We start from the raw sequence: 17,929 nt of genomic DNA on the forward strand, positions 1-17,929 counted from the left end.
TATCTTTTCGGCTCCTAAAAGGGCTTCCTTGGCTAAAGAACAATATGGTGAAATAGGTAATCATGGGTGCTCAGTGAGAAGAAAAGGTCTTATGACACATAAAGAATGAATATATTCATCTTCTTCTAAGCCTCAGCTCTGGAAAACTCCATCACTTAGCAACATCACTACACTTAGGACCAAACTTTTAGCAAGTGAAGTCTTGTGAGGAGTAAACATATTGAATGTACAATATATTAGTTTGCTTCCTATTGCTGTGATGAACACCATGACCAAAAGCAACTTGGGGAAGGGTTTATTTGGTTTACAGGTCCCAATCACAGTATATCGCTGAGGGAAAACAAGGCAAGGACTCTATCACGACAAGAATCTGGAAGTATAGCAGAAAATATGGAAGCATGCTCCTTACTGACTTATTTCTCATGGTTTGCTCATTTTTCTTCTGTATACAACCCAGGACCAACTGTCCAAGGATGGGGCCACTCACAATCAATCAATTATTAATTAAGAAACTTACCATGGACTTGTATCCAGACTATTGGATGGAGGTATCTTCTCAACTGATGCTCCCTCTTCCCAGATGACTCTAGCTTTTTATCAAGTTGACAAAAAGCAAACCATCACACACAGCCATTAGGACTAAGAAGGCCACGAAATACAGTTATCTAGTTGTTTGGGAGGATGATTGAGCTGCTAAAAGAAATATCACAATTTTGAGGACCTGAGTTCATTCCCAGAGCTCATGTAAAAAATCCAGTGTGGTAGTCTGAAACTTGTACTCTTCAAGCTGGGGAGGGGCCATAGAGACATGAAGAGCTTTGAGGCTTATTGACCATTCAGCCTAGCCTTCTTGCCAAGTTCCAGGCTAATGAAACATCCTGTGAAAATTCATGAAAAAAAGAAATCCATGAATATAATATACTGGATGACTTCTAAGGAAGGGCATCAACCAATGTGTATACGCATGTGTACATCAACATGCACACACACACACACACACACACATACACACACACATACACACGCACACACACTGTAAAGTAAAATAAATGCTTATCTGGGATGAGGAAATTGCACTCTAATGGAAGACAGCATTCAAGAAGCCCAAGAAAAAAGCAGGTATTGAATCTTGTGTTTGACTGGAGGTAGACCAGTATCCTGAATTTGTTATTGAAGATTTACCAGTGGGATTGAAAATGTCAGCATTTTCCCACCCTGTTCTCATCTGTTGCAGCTTCTCCTGGCTCGCCTGCTCTGCATCTTTGCACTCACATCTGACATAGGATGGGACTTCTCTGACATTTTTTGCAGCACCTCTTCACTAGCTAGACACTAATTCCCACTCCCACTCATTTCTGCCACTAGCCCCCTAAATCTGGCTTTCCCTGTGCTACCTTCAGGCTACAAACATAGAACCCAAACATTCAGTTAAGGGCCTGGGGAAGCTTAAGGTGTCCAGAATTTCTCTGCATTAAAGCCTGGCATCTCTCTTCTTACAAGCAATTTTAAAAATTCTATTATTTTGAATTTCTGTAATCAAAATGGCATTTTAAAGTAAATTTTCTAGCTGCATAATTCTGGAGGTTTATTGACCTTGAATTTCTCTCTTTTATATATGTTTTGATTGCTCCTTAAGTGCACATTCAGAATTGCCAGAAAAATTTAGTCAGACTTTAGAGTTTTTCTTAATCAATTCGAAGAGCGATTGGAGACTCTTAAGCACAGAGAGAGCAGATCTTGGGTTTCACACTGAAGAATCCATGAGGGGCAGGAGACAGGGTGATGCAGTGCAGACCCACTCATGATGGAATACGGACCATCAGGCAGAGCCAGCCTTCTACACACCTCATGATCCTTACCCCTAACGCCTGTGACCTCCTGGCCGTTACGATCTGGACTTCTGACAGACTGACCTGCATGCACGTGGTGTCTGCTATTCTGAGTCAGCCAGTTTCCCCTTCTGTTCCTCATAGAGAAATGTCTCTTGTGTCCTCAGAATTCCCACAACATCTGAATCAACTTCTCCTTGTTTCACAACCTAACTGAGAGAAAGCACACATCTCCTGACCACATTCTTCCTAACAGCTTCTGCCCTTCTTCCCTTTGAACAAGTAGCTTACAAACATGGTCTTTACCTGCCCTATCTGGCCTCTTTCTTTCCCCCCAGGATGGACCGTTGATCATCAACCCTTTCTCTTGACAGCTTCTGTGTACACTATAGTTCAGTGATCACTACTTTTTCATGTAAACCTATATAACTTCAATGCTTCCTCTTCCCTAAAATCTTCTTTTTTTTTGTTTAATTTGGCTTCCAGAGTAGTTTATTTCTGTTTTGACCTTTGCCTCCCACAGCTGCTCGTTTTCCAGCTGTCTTTTCCTTGTCATGGACTTTACTAATTTCTTCTCTTGATCCTCAGCCTCAAGGCTCTAACCAGATAATTAGTTCCTTCTACATAGTTTCAACAGTTCAGCACTCCTAGGGGGTGTTTGCTTTCTTTTTTATCTTTTATTGTATTTGTGTATTATATATACTTAAGGTAGATCATATGAGCAAATAAGACCCCTAAGACACATGCATGAAATAATTACTGTAGTCATAACATACCTATCTCCTGGTGTACTTACCACAGGGGTGTGATGAGATCAACTACAATTCAATCTCTTAGCATTTTTCCAATTTGTAACATTATTATTAAATACAACTTACTAATTATATTATTATACATTTAACTCTATTATACATTAGACATCTAACAATTTTATATTACTATATGTCCATATCATTTAATCTACATGTTAATTGTCAAACCTCTCAGTCCCTGGTAGTCAGTGTTCTAGTTTATACTTCTCTATATTTTATCTAATTTTTATATTTTTATATAGGTGAGTCATGCAGCTTTTTTCTTTGAGAGTGATTTTATTCATATTACAACAAGTGACAAGATTTTATTTCAATGCTGAATAATATTCCACTATAAGAAAATGAAATGAAAACGCTGGCCTGTTCATCTGCTGGTAGACAGACAGTTTCCATATCTGTCTTTTGTGAATGATGATGCAAAGGACACAGAAGTGCACATGTCTCTCTGAGGCGATTCCTTTTCTTTGTGTGTACATTGAGAACTATTGTTGGGCTGGACGATAATTCTATTTCTGTCTTAAATGTCTCCTGTGTATCTATAACGTTGAAATAAATTTCAGTGCCATGTGCTAAACTTAAGCATCTAATCCTCAATTCAAAATTAATGCTTAAATACCTATTCACTCAGAATCTGTAGCTGACTCAAGACCTCTTCTCTCACTTGATGACGATTCACTTGTTTTGCACTAAATGCACTCATTTGGGATCATTTAGATGACTTCATATCCAACAGTCCACACCACCTTGAAATTCTGACCATTTGGCCTTCAAGATGAATACTGAGAGCAGTGATTCTCAATCTTCCTAATGCTATGATCCATTAATACAGTTCCTCATGTTGTGGTGACCCCCAACTATAAAATCATTTTTGTTGCTACTTTATAACTGGGATTTTGCTACTGTTGTGAATCATATATATATGATATACATATAGATATAGATAGATACAGATAGATATCCATGTTTTTCTAATAGCTTTCCATAACCCCTGTGGAAGGGTCATTTAACCCCCAAAGGGGTTGTTATTCACAGGTTGAGAACTTCTTCTAAGAGCCTAATCCTTCTTTCCTCATTATTCCAATTTCCCGAATGAACATTTCCAGTTGGCCTTCCTCACCTGATCACGCATGACTCTGTCCTTGCTCCTTTACAGCCTCTTTTCCATGGAGCACCGTCAAGGAGAGGAATTTAAAATCTGATTCCATTTATTCTCTGCTTAAAACCCTCCCATACCTCCAAAAGGCCAACACTGTTGTTATTTTTAAGACCCATGTGACAGACTTTCCACTTAACCTTATGGTCTTACCTTTCTACCCTTTTTTCATTTATACCTCTTTAACCTTAATTAACCTTTCTTACACCCCAGAGGTATGCTTTCTTCATATGATTTTTATTTAGCTATTATCACTGTTGGGTTGAACTTGCCTCATAAAGCCCCATGGTTTATTCTCTCTCCCAAGTCTTTGTCTCCATTCACCCAATAGTCCTGTGGAAGCTAATATTTCCGCTCTTCCCCAACCTTCTCCTTTTCTTCTCCTCTCTTGTGACTTGTTAGGTAGTTCGATACAGAGTTATTATTTGAAACTCACAGTGAAATGGCTTCCAACACAATCATTCTACATATGCGGTTGCAGCCTTTAAACCCACTCTGGGGTATGAAATGACATTTCCGCAGCCTGTATTTCATACCAGTGTAATATAATGATCAGCGAGAACTTTGTACCTGTGAAGTCTTATCTAAACACCTTATAATAGGGATATATGGAGCAGAGTATCCCTTTAAATGCATTTATAATTCTATCTGCCTCTCTCGAATAACTTTTAATCTTGTGAAAAATGAGCATTAACTACTTACCAAAAAACAGGGTGTGCAGCTTTCAAGGTGGCCCAATAAATGAATTGATCTTCAGGACAGGTGGGTCATCCATATTGTCACATTCAGGCCTCTAAACTTCATATTCTTTTCTACCAGGTGAAAGGGTCTGAAAATTGTCCATAGCCACACTGTTTAATAAATAGAATACTACAGAAAATCTACATCTCAAACCCTTTCCATCTTTCTAACACACAAAAGAAATATCTGTTGATATTGAACGGCCTTAATGTGGCCTCTATGTATCTATGTGGTAAGTGTGCCCATGTGAGCATACAGATAGTCACTGATTGGCTACTCTAAAAACTAAATGCTTTTCTTGAAAAGCATTCATCACTTCTTGGGACATGTAGAATCTTCAAAGCCATTTTTCTCCATCATCTTTTTTTTTCTTTTTTCTTTTTCTTTTCCTCTTTTTTCTTTTTCTTTAATGACAGAGATAAGAAAGCCTAGAGTACAGGGCAAGGAAATGTCTTGTCTATGGTTCCACAATGTTCAGTTGCTGAGTTCATAGGGAACCATTACCTGTGGGTTGCCTCCTCACTCTCTGCCCATGAAATCATTTAGGGAAGGTTGGCAGCCAACCTTGTAGTCGATTTGCCATAAGGACAGTGATCGTGTGATACACTGATGGCAAAACTCGGCTTGTGTTTGGACTTGACAAAATAATGCAGGAGTGAGAACAGCCTTCAGTGCTCAGGAGTCATTTATTGCTGGCGTTTGGTTAGGTTGGTCCTTTCTGTGGTGTCTCACCCCAGTTGTCCCCAACACCCTCATTATGAAAAGTTAACTGTTGTTCAGAGATTGCATATTTGCATGTCTTGGCGCTGTAGGATCTTGCTCCTGATTAAAGGGCCTGTTGCTGCCAATTCTCTGTGAAGGCAGCTTCTGCTAAAGCCTTGATAATCATTTTTATGCATCGAGGAAAGCACAAGGAGCTTCGAACCATAATCATTTCTATAAACATAGACAAGCCGTAAATTGTGACTGATACAAATTAAACTATGTTCCTCGGTAATTATATTTTAGAGATTGTGCACCACATACCCAAACACAATTTTAAAATCAGAAAACTATAATTGCATGTTTAGTGCCTAGCACTTTTTGCCTGTTTTTTTTTTTTCCTCTCTGCATGAGTTATTGCAAAGAAATTGGTTTCCTGAGCATATCAGGAGCAGACTCATTGGGCCATTGACATGGTTGCCATTGCATATTATTGTTCTCATTATGTCAATCATCTTATTTTGAAGGAAGATGTAGGGGCTTAACGCCATTATATGAAAGAGTAACTAAGTCCTCCCAAGTGTTTCTGCTGGTTATTTCTTAACCCTGTCACCGCTGGTACTACCTTTATGGAGACCTTGGGTACTGCTTCTTTGAGCCATTGCTAGTAACTCACATTGGTCTGTATCTGGATCTCCTGTTACTTTTCCCTATAGCACCTTTATATTAAGTTCTGCCGAATGCACAATATATATACACACCTGTGCGCGTGCACACACACACACCATACAAACATCACACCTGAAAGAGAGTAGTTTTATGTTACATCTCTTGTACATTGTGACTAATGTCAAAAAAATTACTAGAGATGTTGGTTGTCAACAAAAGGTTGCATGACAACACACAAGGCGTGCATATATATATATGTATATATATATATATACATATATATATATATAAATTGAGATTAGAATAAAGAGTGAAGATATAGAAAAATAAGAAAAGGGAAGGGGGAAAGTCAATGGGATTCATTGGCCAAAAAAAAAAAAAAAAAAAAAGTATCAGTTGACTGTAAATGGGATGAGTCCTGATGCTGCACACTAAGAACTTGGACCCAGGAGTCTGAAGACACAGGAACATTATCCACCTTCTCATCCTTTATTGGCTAAGGGATTCCAGAGGGGCATTGCCATTTCCACCTCTCTCCTAATTTCTAGTCAATTCCTTCCCACAGAGATGTAAGTTGTCAAGATAATAAGGTTCTTCGCAGTTTCAAGCATACTATTGTCTTGCAATCACCCCAGCACCATTGCCTCTGTATCTTAGGTCCCTTTTAGTCTTTTATCAAAAACGAACCAAAGTCTTTTCTCCACAATGGCTTCTATGATCTCAACTTAGCTTCTGCCAAGTCATCCTTTTCTTCCCCCTAACAAAAACAGTGAAATGGGAACAATTTCGGCTTGGTTTGTATTGCATCACTATTGCCCCAAATCCTTGTCCCTATGTGCTCTGTTCTTCATTTTATAGTTGTTGAAACTTGAGATGACTTCATTGCCTAAATTTTCCATTATCTTTCTAACCTGATTGTTGCCTTTAGACTCCCCTTAACCTAAGACACTCAGTTTTTGTCTTCTGTTAACATTACTAATTCTTTGGATTTTGGCTCATATGATATTTATATTTTTTAGACCCCTCCTGGATCAAATTAAGGTGTTCACTCAGGTATTAACACTGCATAGTTTGAATTAATACAAAATTGTTGTCCCTTTCCCTCAAAAAGACAAGTTTGCATCATGGGAGTAGAGTCCTCATCTGTGTCCTTCACCTTTTCAGCAGCCAGAACAGTTTCTATCTTATACGTGCTCCATAAATATTTACTGAATGATAAAATGTGTTTACTTTCCATACACTTAATCCTGTCTAGAATCACAGTATGTAATGGAAAAAGTATAGAAAACATGGAGAGTTCTTACACTATTAATTAAAAGAGACCATGCAGAGTTATTGTTAGCAATCACTTACGTGAACACATATGCAGGAGCCAAAAACAGGGATCTCTGATATGTTTGGCATATGTTCATTAGATCAGCGTGAAATCTGCTCATGGAAACAAGGGTGTGCTCCTCAAGAACTCTGAATTCTCGCAAAGGCAGAGAGTCTGTTTTGTAGTAGAAAATTAATCATTGGACAAGCACCTCTGTAGTGGTATGAGGCCACCTTTGGATATACACACTAGTGGTATAGCTGGATTCTGAGAGATTTCCAGCTTCCTGGGGAACTACCACACTGATTTCCATAGTGATTGTATAAGTCTAAATGCCCATCAGCAATAGATGAGTGTCCTCCTTACTCGATGTTGTCACCAGCATGCTCTGTCATTTGTCCTATTGAACTTAACCATTCTAACAGGCATAAAATAAAGTCTCAAAGTTTTGATTTCTATTTTTCTGATGATGAAGGATGCTGAAAACTTCTTTGGGTGCTTCTTGTCCATTTGTGTTTTCTCTTTTGAAAATTCTCTGTTTAGATCTGTAACCCATTTTTTAATGGTCCTTGTTGCTCTAGTCATAGTAGCCAGAAATTGGAAGTACTAGTAATGTCTTCAGAGTTAGAACAGATATAGAAAATACGGTTTAACTGCACAAATGAATGTCACCTAGATGTTTACAATAAGGAAATAATGAAATTCACAGGTAAATGACTGGAGTTATAAATAAAATCATCCTGACTAATGAACTGTATTTTAAAACATAGATATGGTATGTATTCTCTTACATGTGGATATTAGCTGTTAAATCTTCAATGAGAAGACTAGAATCCATATAACTGCAGAGGTTATGGATAGAGTAATGGACTAGGGAGATAGTGCTGGATCTCCATAACAAAGGAAAATAGCTATGCATGGGTGTGGGGGACTGGAATGGGATGACCAAATGGGGAGAGGGAGGGAAGAGGTTAAGGGATGGAATATAGGAAATGACAGCTAAAACTAAGGGACATTTGAGGAATTCTGGAGAAAACTAATAAAGCAGAAGCTTCCTAAAATGTATACCTATATGAAGGTGATCTAAATAGAATTGCCAAATAACAGAGGAGACAGAACCACAAGTGCATATCTCTCATTGCCAAATGAAACTCCTAGTTCTGGGAATGGGTTGCATTTAATTAAGTTGCTGGGCAAAGGGTCTCCCAAGCAACTCAGGCTACTGACAAGGCTAACTGCTTCCCTCCACAAAGTGACAGCAAGGCACCATTGCTAGACAACAGCTACACAACTCATAAAACATGAAGTTGAACTGGTACCGCCGAGAAGCTTTATCCATATTGACTAGTTTTCATTGTATTGGGAGGTATTCTGTATACTACCAAAGAGGGAAGCAAAGATCAACCCAGGTCCCAATGCTTTTATCCACAATGGTGTCCTGCCTGCAAAATGCACTAGTACAATGGTGGAACAAAGCTTGTGGGAGTAACCAGCTATTATATGATTGGATTTAAGGCCACTGTATGAGATGGAACCCATCCCCAACAGTTCTTAGATGGCCAAGAACCTGAGAATAGATCCAGTGGTCTAGGAGAAAAGCAAATATTACTGTTCTAATAAAGGCACATAACAAAAATTGACTCCTAATGACATTCTATTATGTTCATAGATCATTGTCTTTCTCATCCATACTCAGAGAAGTGTCCTCCGGCAGTATGTTGAAAAGAAGGCAGAGACACACATATGAAAATTTTGGAGAGTGAGAAACCCTGGAACACAGGCTTAAATGGTATGTCTCCATCTAATTCCTCCTTTCAGGGCTCAGGGAACCCTGTAGGAAAGGGGAAATAAAGGCTGTAAGAGCCAGAGGATTCACATGACACCATGAAAACAAGGCCTTGTAAACCTAAAAGGACTGATGCATATATGAACTCACAGCATGCACAGAATCTGCTCGAGTCTCAGCCAGATGGTATCCTAGATATGAATGAAGTGGACACATGCCCCCATCCCTAGCCCAGAAGCTATCTTCAATTGACAACCACTTACAAATGAGAATTAGTGCCTTCCAATGGAGTCTCACTGGGTATGCAAACTATTCTTAAGGCCAAGTCCCATGATCAGTAGTATATATTACCGTTTCCAGTTTTACGTTTTTATGTTTCCTTTATTGTGAAAGTGTATGTCTCTGAATCTATATCCTCCTCTTGTACTTTACTTTGGTTGTTTTTCTTTTATTTGTTTATTTTGTTCTGTTCTGATTCGTTTGTTTTTAATTTATCATGTTGTATTTTTTAATGCCTGATTGTGTTCTAATGAGAGAGAAAAAATGAAATAGCATGCATTTGGTGAGTGAGCAAGTGGGGAGATTCTGGAAGGAGTATGGTGAGGGGAAACTGTAATCAACATATACTTTATGAAAAATATTCCATTTAAAAATTTATCATTGAATCAAATGGCTAATCATTGTACTGATAAGAGAGTTTAGCAAGTAAAGACACTATTAAGCCTTAGGACCTGAGCTTGATCCCTAGGGCCCACATGGTTGACCTGATTTCTAAAAGTTGTCTTCTGGGGCTGGAGAGATGGCTCAGAGGTTAAGAGCACTGACTGCTCTTCCAGAGGTCCTGAGTTCAATTCCCAGCAACCACATGGTGGCTTACAACCATCTATAATGAGACATGGTGCCCCCTTCTGGCTTGCAGGCACACGTGGAAGGAATGCTATACACATAATATAATAAATAAATTAAAAAAAATAAAAATAAAATAAAAAAATAAAAGTTGTCTTCTAACACTAGACTCACACTGTGGCATGTGCACCTACACACAACCATGCACACCAACACATCAAATAAATATGCAATAAGCTAATGTTAAACCTGAGTACTTATCTTCACGAAAGGGTCCAAACTCAGCACGCTGAGCTATGTCCTTCATGAACTGGGACCTGCGGCTTCCCTTGCATCCATGCTGTAGGAAGTCATAACCAGAGCCACGTTTGTGCTTTTGGACACCTGCTACAGGCTCGTGTACACACACTCATTGAAAGACCCTGTGAGTTGGTTTTCCTCTCTCACTTGCCTGGGCCTTTGCATGTGCTGCTTCTTTTGCTCAGACAAGCCTTCCACTTTCTTTCTTCCCCACCCTCCCTGGCAAGCTTTCCTTGTGAGCAATGATTTCCCTAAAGTATAGTCATGGGACAACTTCTACCAGGTCTTTCTGTGCCAGCTGTAGGTTCTTCCTTAGAGATAATCAGGAATTTTTAAATTTGCAACTGATTTAAATGAATCCAAGAATGGCCATGGTTCTTGTCTTTACTCATTGCTACTTAACTCGTGGAGAAACTCAAGTTCCTGGTACATATGAGTTTTCCAGGAAGTGACAGAATACACATGTAAGGACCAGATCTTGGAATTATGTTGAAACGAAAGCATGATACAATCAGAGGTTTCACAAAGATGATAAAATAGGTATATGAGTAGTGTGGGCTTTCAAGATGGCTTAGTCAGTGATTCTCAACCTTTCTAAGCTTGTGACCCTTTAATACAATCCTTTATGTTGTGGTGGCCCCCAAATATACAATTATTTTGTTGCTACTTTATAACCTTAATGTTGCTACTATTATGAATTATAATGTAACTATGTAATATATAGGACATATGATAAGTGACCCCAAAAAGGCCAGCACCCACAGGTTGAGAACTGCTGGCTTAGATAGTAAAAGTGCTTTTTACTAAGTATAACCAGCTCCATTTCCAGGACCTATATGGTAGAAGGAAGGAACCTACACCTGCAAGTCTGGTCTCTGTTTATAAACCATAGCTTACATACATTTCCCTTTTAAATCTCTCCCCTCTGTCTCTCTCTCTTTATCCCTCTCTCTCTCTTTCTGTCTCTTACACATGCACACACATTTAATTTTGAAAGAGAATATGTATGATAAACTTCAGTGGGAGAGATATGGAGGAGAAACCCGCTTTCAGGTCTGGCTGATTTGGATTAGAGCTCATCCGTATAAGAATATCAGCAAAAAGATGACAGTAAGATTGAAGAGACATTTAGATAATTTAAAAAGGTTGGGAAAAAAACAGAGTCCTTATTCACCTTTCGGGAATATCTCCTTTCATGGTGTTGATGCCAGGGCCTTGTGGTACACTCATCATATTGCTTCTAAGAGTTTGCATTGTTAACCCCAGAGTGACAATTGCAAGAAGCATGAGGAACATCAGGATCCTTGGCTTTGGTCCTCTGAGGAAGGCCCAGACTGCGATGCTGCGAGCAGAACTGGCGTGCACTGAAGAGCAGATGAGCTTTTAAAAGATTCAAGTTTGGTTCACAATTCACAACTCATGAGTTCCAAATGGTTCTAAATTTGGCTGAATGCATCTTTTACCCTAGCTGTGTGCCACCAAGCAAGACACAGTGACTTCATCGAGTTAGAAAAACAAAGAACTATAATTGCCTCTGTACAGAAATAAACTTGATGAGGACAAAAGGGGTACACTCTAAGTACTATAGTAGCAGACCCCTAATTTTGTGTATTTTCCACTCAAACAGCTTTCTCTGGCATCAACAACAGAACCATTCGCTGGAAGAACAGCACCAGTTACCGGCTTACTTATAAGCAAAGTGGCACTAAGTGAGTTATCTTTCAGCTTTGTTGAACAAGCAAATTATATAGTAAATTAAATCACATTTTACTCTTCAGTTGGTGTGGTGCGCATTCCAGAGTGCACTTTGATTCAACCTTGCATCTCTTGCATATTTTATAGTCTGAATGTTCCAGTGTCAATATAGGATAATTCAGCAGAGGACTTGTGTCCGCTCAGCTTTCCTTGTTTGTGCTTACAAGTTCATTGCAACCATCCCTCTGGGGATGGTGTTGGCCTGACACCAAAAGGCCATGTTTTGTTTGGAAAGAAGTGTTAGCTTCTGTGTAATTATTTAAGTGATGTGATGCTGTATTCCTTTTATTTTTTTTTCCAAGTGTCCTCTACAAACCTATAGTCTGGGCAAATGTACATGTTGCTGCTCAGTCAAAAAGAAGATAGAGCTAATTCCCGGAGAGGATATCTGCTCCCCAGAGAGGGACGTTATCTAGATTTCTGATGACAGAGTGATAGAATGCAAAGTGACTGCTACCTAAATAGCACAAATATGGGTTTTATTCTGGACTATGCCACATCAGCTATATAAAAGCATGCAATGCAATTTCTAATTGTTCTTAATAATAAGAACCCAGAGTCAGATATTACGGTGTGAAAGCTCAAAGATCAGGGAAGCAGAGCAGCCACAAGTTCTTACCTCTACGATATCCTCAGATCAAATGGTTTATCCTGTTTCTACAATTCCTCAGACTGAATGCCTTGAGCTCCTGTCTTTTCCCGCCTTATATTATATTCCTCTCTCGGCCATCCACATCTCTTCCCATCTCCACCTTCCTTAAAGATTTGAGCCACTACTGCCTGTCTCTGTTTCTCTTTTCGACTACAACAAGCTTATATAGCTCAGGGTGGCCTTGAATCCACAGAAATCCATCTGCCTTTGCCTCCCTAGTGCTGGGATTAAAAGTGTGTGCCACCACTGGCTGGCCTCTATGCCTAAATAGTGGCGTAGCTCTGCACTCTGATCTTCAGGCAAATTTTATTTGTTACATCACAAACAAAATATCACCACAAAAGTGGATGTCTTAAATGATTGAGGAGTCATGTGCTTCAAAAATGTTGTGTTTACCTGGCATTATTTGTGTAATAAACGGGATTCAAAATAGATGCTCAGTAGATTTTGTTTTTATTCTTTTACTAGGATCTTTTTTTTTTTTTTTTTTTTTTTTGGATTTTCGAGACAGGGTTTCTCTGTAGCTTTTTGGTTCCTGTCCTGGAACTAGCTCTTCTACACCAGGCTGGTCTCAAACTCACAGAGATGCGCCTGCCTCTGCCTCCCAAGTGCTGGGATTAAAGTCGTGTGCCACCACCACCTGGCTTCTTTTACTAGGATCTTAATGATGGATTGCAGAACTGGAACACATTCTGGGCATCTGTCCTCACCAGAAAGAACTTGGTATTTTAAGATGGTAGATGTAATTTAATTGAGTTTATGATGAAGAAGTCGACAGAGAACAAGACATGTTAGCCACTGCTAGAGACATGTCTGGGTAGGCCAATGATACTCCTTCTATAGAATATCAGTGAAAGTTCCATGCAGGTCCGTCCACTATTTGGCATTTGTGACAAATGGGTCAACAGAAACCGGAGCATTAATTTATTCTTATGAATGTGTGGAGATGTGACTCTGAGTGAGGAAGTGCCCTGCCATGAAAATCCTTCACAAAAATGCCACCAAACTGCCAGACTCTCAGAACATCCAGTAGGTACAGCCTTGCCTGTATATGCTTCAGTGTTTCCAATTGGATGTTTAGAAATCAATTCAACCATGTGGGTCCAAGGGATCAAACTCAGATCCTAAGCCTTAATAGTAAGTGTCTTTATTTGTTAAACTCTCTCATCAGTACAATGATTAGCCATTTGATTCAACAATATATTTTTAAGTTGAATCTTTTTCATACAGTGTATCTTGATTACAGTTTCCCCTCACCATACTCCTCCCAGAATCTCCCCACTTGCTCACTCACCAAATGCATGCTATGTCTTTCTCTCTCTCTCTCACTAGAACACAATCAGGCATTAAAAAAATACAACATGATAAATTAAAAACACACCAATCAGAATAGAACAAAATAAACAAATAGAAGAAAAACAACCAAAGTAAAGTACAAGAGGAGGATATAGATTCAGAGACATACACTTTCACAATAAAGGAAACATAAAAACACAAAACTGGAAACCATCGTATATACTACTGAGCATGGAACTTGACCTTAAGAGTGGTTTGCATACCCAGTGAGACTCCTTTGGAAGGCACTAATTCTCATTTGTAAGTGATTGTCAATTGAAGATAGCTTCTGGGTTAGGGATGGGGGCATGTGTCCACTTCATTCATATCTAGGATACCATCTGGCTGAGACTCGAGCAGACTCTGTGCATGCTGCCATAGTCTTTGTGAGTTCATATATGCTTCGGTCCTTCTAGGTTTACAAGGCCTTGTTTCCATGGTGTCATGTGAAACCTCTCATTGGATGTTTAGAAAGGACACATCATGAAGTTTACAAAGTACCTCCCTAGGGGCCAGTGTGTGCCTTTTAGGTTATTTTATGTCATCATCATCTCACAATTCAGGGATTGATATTAGATATTGCTAAAGAAGTTCGTGTTTGTGTTATTGTATATTTTCTTATTTTATTTTAATACCTTAATATTTCTAAAGCAATTTTCTGGCCCATTAAAGAAAAGGATTGAGCTAGGTTTTCTGATAACATGATGTGTCTCTGGAGGTCTAAACTTATAAAGTCCTATGGCAATGGAAATCTCCTTATAGTGGTAAGTCCTGCCACTGTGTCTACATTTCATTTTTCACCAGATTGAAGTGTCACAGATGCGGAATGCGGCAAGACTGTTAAGAGAAAAGGAACCCCATGGGATTGCCCAACACTCCTCTGTTTATTTGACCTACAACTATAGAGATGTCATGAAATGAACCTGTGATATTACTCTGCATGGTGAAGTGCAGGTAGACTGTGTGATGCTGCAAAGAGTGCACCCATTAAAATTCATCCTGAGACAACTTTTTTATTACATCATGGGGAGACAACTCAGTGGGTAAAATGCTTGTCCAGCAAGTATGGGGACCTGAGTTTCATTCCCAGATCCCATAGCATGGTGATACATAACAATAACCCAGAACTGGGGAGGCAGGCACAAGTAGATCCCAATGCCCATGTGTAGTCACTGTATTCTAATCAACCATCCCCAAGTCTCAAGGAGGGAAAATGAAACATCACAGACGGACAGCCTGGGGGGGGGGGGGAGCTCCTGAAGCTGTTGTCTGACCTCCACAGGCACATATATCGATGAACACCCACATACAAATTGCCTTCTGATATCTCAATTCTATCCAAATGTTTTATATGGAGTTTATCACCCACTTTGTGCTGCATTCTAAGCACCATGACTCTGGGAAGACCCAGGCCCAGCATGCTATGGGTTGCTACTGGCTTCACACCATTTACGGGGTGGGCCTTGATTATAAGAACTTAGGACCCCACAATTGGCACTGCAGGGGAGTGGATTTTTTGTACACCACATTTCCCTCCCCACGACACACGGTGGGGATTCGGTTCTTTTACTCCAACAAACTAGACAACTGTTTCATCTTTAGGCCTGGCATTCATCAGTTCAAAGGCAATTTGAACAAATTTCCAAACTTTTCTACTTGTCTGCCACCTGGTATTTCAATTCTTTCTCTCATCCCGTCAGTATCGCATGGCAGATACTAACTCCCTGAAATTCTCAGCAAGCCCCTTCATACTCTGAAGTCTGGTCACCCTAGCAACCTTTTTGTCGACCTTATTTCCCTCTCCTCTCACACCACCTCTCTCAGTTTCCTGTATTTGTCATTTCCCCTTTTCTAGTGCTTTCTAAATAAAGCCTCTCTATCCTGAGAGATAGGCTCCTGCATCATTCCCGACTCCATTACTGGTCATGCACTGATACTCAAGTCACACTGCTTCTTATTTGGAGATGCTTTCTAAAATCTTGAACTAAGATAGAACTAACTTATGAAGGTCTTTAAGAATGGAGCTTGTACCTATGAAGTTTTCGACTCTTTACCAGGATAAGTACTGGATAGAGTTTTTCCTCACATAAGTTCTATAAAGGCAGAATTTCTGTCAGACATTATACCCCCGTACCATCCAACCCCCAGCCCTATATCTAGATGAAGCTGAGTTGACCCATATGCAATGAGCAATGCATGGGACAGTGGTTAGGAGGAGTCACTTCTGAGAGTCTTTTTGGAGAACCAAAGATTATGATCTATCAGCCAGCTTCCCTTTCATGCTTTTCCTGGCCACTCTCAGAGTTTGCTCTCCATTCCTGAAAAGGCTTAAATAGCACTGCGGCAGGGTATGAGCCTGATCTCCGGTTATGCCACACTTTAGGAGAAGTAAGGATTCCTAAGAATTGCTCTCTTCACAGCTGTGATCTCAAGACTGCATGGCTCACTGGTGTGCTCTGACCTCATTTTCCTGTAATTATTTCTGTAGCATACCCACTTGACTGTGATCAGGATTCTGGGAGTAAATTCCTAGGAACTCAGAGTCCTTTATATCAATAAGCCTTTCTTTGACTATTTAGTCAAGGAGTGGGCTGGTCTTAGCAATAGAAAGTTTGCTCAACAACAAGGAAGTCTTGTTTCCTTTTCCAGAGAACCCATTAGCAATGCGAGAAGGGCTTAGTTTACCTCACTGTGGCTTGAGGTTTCTCTTGTTTGACTTTGCTATGTAAATAGAACTCATGGATTCTGACTGATGGGTTCTGCATTTCTAATAAGCACGAGCTCAGCCATATTAAGTGGCATTATTACTGAGAGAAAACCAGCTAACCCTGGGAAATGTAGGATGGAAAAATGTGATTGGCTTTGAACAATGGAAAAAAAAAAAACCAGAGATTGAGTGTTAAGTCTTTAAAATAAGGAAATCAATGCCTACACAGACATTTGAGGAATTCAAGACTTCTGGGTCTTTTGCTCTCAGTGTATTCACTTTATTGTATAAGTTCAGTTTTCTTTACTTTTTCCTAACTTTTCTTTTGTCATTATTGTTGTTTATGAAGTTATTTTTGTTTCATTGAACCCGCTGTATGTATGGAAGCCTGCATGTTAACTGGGATGTGGGTATTAACACTAACAAAGGAACAGGACACACACGAAACCTGGGCGCTCATTGCTTGTCCTGGGTTCAACTCTCCTGAACCTAGAATGGCAACTTATTCCCCATTTCTTATCTTTGACTGTTGCTGATAGACAGGGTCACTTTTTTATACCCTGGTCATGGATTCCATGCTCCTCCTCTTTAGTGAGCAAAACCTTAGCCATGTTGAATGGTATTGCCAATGACAAAGGGGAGAGTTTCTATCCCTGGGATATTCATGATTTTTTTTCTCATTTTAATGATAATAACAACATTAACAATGGCTTTCAGTAAGCAAACATCAACTATTCTCTGAGGTTTTTTTGCATATGTTATTATAGTAATCACACAAACATGTACCCAGGACCTATTATGCTGCAGATACTAAAACTGCCATAATCAACAAAGCACAGCTTGTGCATGAAAATATGAAAAGCCCACTGGCAACTGATGGACTACTCTTCCTTCAATCATAAGTTCATGCTATACTTCCATCACCTGTGTCCCTATCCTTTGACTCATGGGGCCGTTTCTATTGCACTATGTGACCAAACTGATTTCTATCAGAATCTTTCTGACCCCAAACTCTGATATGTCATGATACTTTTTATTCTGCTGTTAATGTATCTATTTATTGTTTGCTCATTTATTTAACCTTATAGTCCCAGAGATTGACTCTATAATCTTGCATGTTCTAAACAAGCACTCTTTCTCTGAGATCTCTTGGTTCTCTGATTACTTTTATTTTCAGAAATGATCTCACCAAATTTCACAGACTTGCCTCAAACTTATAAGTCTCCTAGCTTAGGTTCCCTAGTAGTGAGGACTTAAGACCCGCACCTTTATTTCTAGTTAAGACGCCCATTTTTTTTTCCTTCAGTAGAAAAAAAATATCCTATAG

This window comes from Microtus oregoni, unplaced genomic scaffold (genome assembly GCF_018167655.1).
Source record: "Microtus oregoni isolate MIOR12 unplaced genomic scaffold, Mior012 000049F_ref0000343, whole genome shotgun sequence".
Taxonomy (NCBI): domain Eukaryota; kingdom Metazoa; phylum Chordata; class Mammalia; order Rodentia; family Cricetidae; genus Microtus; species Microtus oregoni.